Below are 3755 nucleotides of genomic sequence, written 5' to 3'. Positions count from 1 at the left end.
TATCCGCTTGTAAATATTCCCCTATTTCTCCAATACTCCCCAACTTTCCCCAATCCCCCATTCCCTAGTCCCATTGTCTGTAAACAACAATCAGTAGAGCCGACCTTCCCCTTATTCCCCCATTAAATGTCGTGCCCAGGTCCACCGCACCACACGTAGACAACTTTCGGACATCTTGCTAGTTATTCTTAGTCTATGTCAGTTAAGGCCTCGTTTCCATTAATTATGACTCTTCGTTGCACCAGAATGTGATTATATGGCACCAGTAGTGAGTTTAGGACCTTTCCCATACCTCCTCCCATCTTCTTCCCCGTCTACAACAACAGAGGGGCACGGCGCTGCGCGGGGGGGAGTGTGCGTCCTCCCACCGGCTCGGTTAGCCGCCATCGACAATGCGCTCCAGACAACGCGCTCCAGACCATGCGCTCCACGGGGTTACCACAAAGGGGCTCCTTGTCAGCTCCTCGTCAAGGGCGGAGCCGGTAACCCCCCCCGCACGCACCCAATGAGAAGCAACGTGCCGATTCCACGAGGCGGAGCTAACGAGCCGAGGGCGTGTCACTCCCCGCCGGATATACGCGGCCCCGCGCCGGATGTGACGTGAGATGCGCCCCCAGCTTGAGACGAAAAGACGCCACTTCGAGCGCTGTGCAACCTTCCGCATCTCTGGACCGGACCGGGTCGATCCTGCCCTGAGCCCAGGAGGACCTGGAGCCATCGGCAACCGCTTTCCTGCCATCAACCCCCGTGTGAGTCAGCCTTGTCCGTTTGCCTGTCGTCTGTTGGGGAATAATATAAGATTGTGTCTAAGTGCTTGTCTTTCTATGTTGTACCTCTCGTCCCTGTAATCTGACCTTCCGCACGAATATAATCTCCTCCGGAGGTCTTGAGAACCGTATCCCTGGTGTCTGTCATTATAATTCAGCCGTGTGTCTTCTTTTTCCTTATTGAGCCAGCGTGGCGCGGCTTCGTCAACGTTCGAGTACAATCGGGTAATTTGTGCGGACACGACGGCCATTCCGCTCGGCCCACCTTAACATCAAAGTCGTGTCTGTAACAATTGGTTGTCAGGAGTTGGATTCGAACCTGGGACTAAATTTATTTAGCCCAAATTTTGGACACCAATTGTGTTAGTACGGTAACAATTGGTGTCGAGGAGTGAGATTCGGACCCGGGACTAAATTAGTTAGGCCCAAATTTTGGGAGGGAAAATCGAGCCGGAGCGCGTACGGCGCTCGACCAAATCGATCCGGAGCGCGGTCCCGCGGTTACTGCGCTCGACGAAATTATAACAGCAAAATTTGGATTGGTGTTACGAAACTCGAATTTGAAAGTCGCGCTATGGCGGATCAAGACGGCTGGGGTCCGGTAGGGGAGAGTGAAGCAGGGTCGGTCCAGGACCAATTGAGGGACGCGAGGAGAGCGAAGCAGTGAGGGCGGCAGGGTCGCAAAATAGCGTTGTCACGCACGAGGTGGCCACGGCGTCCACGCCCGCGACCGTAGCAGTGACGCTGGTGGATTGGAACCTTTTTTTTATACAAATGAAGGCCCTTATGGCCCAGACTAGTGAGCAAATGAGGGCTGATAGTGAGCGATTGGAGGCCAAATGGGGGTAATGAGGGACGAAGCGAGGGCTCAGAGTGAGCAAATGGGGGTAATGGGAAACCAAATGGGGGTAATGAGGGACGAAGCGAGGGGTACCAGTGAGGGATTAGACAATAATTTTAAGGGATTAGACAATAATTTTAAGGGATTAGACATGAAATTTGGGAAATTAGACGATAGATTAGGGGAAATACAGGAGGGGTTAACGGGGGTAGAAAACAGAATGGCCGCTCAAGAGAATCAAATGGAAGGGATGCAAAAAGGGTTAGAGGGGTTAGAAAACACCATGGAAGGCAAATTGAGGGACATGAGGGACCAAGCGGAAAGGGAAGTTAACCAAATGGGGCAGCAGATAGAGGGGGTCAGAATGGGGGTAGAAACCAAACTGGATGCTCACAGGGAGGAAATGGAGCAGATGAGGGTGGCATCTGGGCAGGAGATGCAAGTGATGGGAGAAGAGATCAGAAGAGGTGTGAGTGAGGAGGTCGGAGGAGTGCGCGAGGAGGTGAGGCACTGTAAGGAGCGCATGGAGAAGGAGGTGAGAAAGGGGACTGTAAAATTGCAAGGGGGTATAGAGGAGTTGACGCTGGGAGTAGAACAACTGACAGTGGGACAAAAGGAGTTGGGGGACCAGGTAAAGAAGAACACAGCGGTAATAGAGGGTTTAAAATCGACACAGAAGGAGATAAAAAAGGACGTAGGGGTAATTAAAAAAGAGTGTCAGACGGTACATGAGAACCTGACGAGGAAAATGGACAAGGTGGTAGAGGTGATGGAGGTTAAAGAGCGGGAGGTGCGGGAGCACATAGAAAAAAATAAAGTGGAGTTAGAGGAAGAACTTAAAGGGGCGCACGAAGAGATGAAGGAAATGAAGCAAAAATTAGAAGAAGTGGAAGAAGGGGTGAGCGAAATTAAGAAGCGACGGAGAGAGGATAAGAAAGAGATAAAGGAGGAAGTAAAAGAATTGGTCCAAAGTCTGTGTTTGGATCGTGATGTGCTCATTAACCGGATGAGGGATTCGCAGGTGATGGAGGAGAAGCGGAGAGGAAGAGGACCCGGTGTAAGTGGTGACCAATATGGTCGTGCGTATGATGCGCCAGGGGATTTAAGAAGCTTGGGGGTCGAGATAGACCCGGGTGTTCGTGAGAGGCCGTTGGTGAAGTGTGCGACAGGTCTGGTGTGCGAAAATGGAGGTGTGCAAGAAAGTCCGACTCTGGGGTGTGTGAGGAAAAAGTGCGTGCCAAGGAGTGAGTGTGCTGGCGAGAGTGAGTCGGTCGTAGCGCGTGTGCGAGGGAGCACATGGAAGCGTGGTGTGGTGAGTGTTACAGAGGGTGTGACGGGAGAGTGTGCGCAGGAGTGTGCGCGAGAAAGGTGTGTGACGGACAGGTGCATGAGGAAAGAGTGCGCTGTCAGAAGTAAGGAAGAGTGTCCACCTGTGGTGAGTGTTACAGAGGGTGTGACGGGAGAGTGTGCGCAGGAGTGTGCGCGAGAAAGGTGTGTGACGGACAGGTGCATGAGGAAAGAGTGCGCTGTCAGAAGTAAGGAAGAGTGTCCACCTGTGGTGAGTGTTACAGAGGGTGTAACGGGAGAGTGTGCGCGAGAAAGGTGTGTGACGGACAGGTGCATGGGGAAAGAGTGTGCTGTCAAGAGTAAGGGTGAGTGCGTTGTCACGAGTGGAGGTGAAAGTAGTGAGAGTGACATGGAGCGTGAGTTAGTTGTGACAGGTGAGCGAGGATGTACACCTGGGATGGAAGGATGCACACCTGGAATGGTAGAGCGTGAGTGGGAATGCACGCTGGAGTTGGTGGTGAGGCACGTGGTTGGGTGTGCGAATGAGAGCACACCTGTGATTGTCACAGAGGAGGTGACCGAGGAGGGGGCGCGAAGAGGTGTATTGGTGAGGTGTGCGAGCGACGAATGTGTGCCAAAGTGTTCGGTGGTCAGGTGTGTGACCAAGGCTGTGAGTGGAATGAGTGTACCTGGGTGTGTAAGGAAAGGTACGAGGAGCATGGGCACGGCTGGATGTGTGAGCAAGGAACGGGCTGCGGGGTGTAAGCGTCCAGGTGAAGCATCGACGTTACACGGGTTAGAGGTTAGAGCGACTTTTAGCCGAAGCAGGCCCTCGGTCCGTGCCGGGCCTCGCTTTGAAC

Source organism: Myxine glutinosa, chromosome 7 (assembly GCF_964187855.1).
Source record: "Myxine glutinosa chromosome 7, kmMyxGlut1.1, whole genome shotgun sequence".
NCBI classification, from domain to species: domain Eukaryota; kingdom Metazoa; phylum Chordata; class Myxini; order Myxiniformes; family Myxinidae; genus Myxine; species Myxine glutinosa.
The sequence above is the reverse complement of the archived record's forward strand: the minus strand, read 5'-3'. Positions refer to the sequence as shown.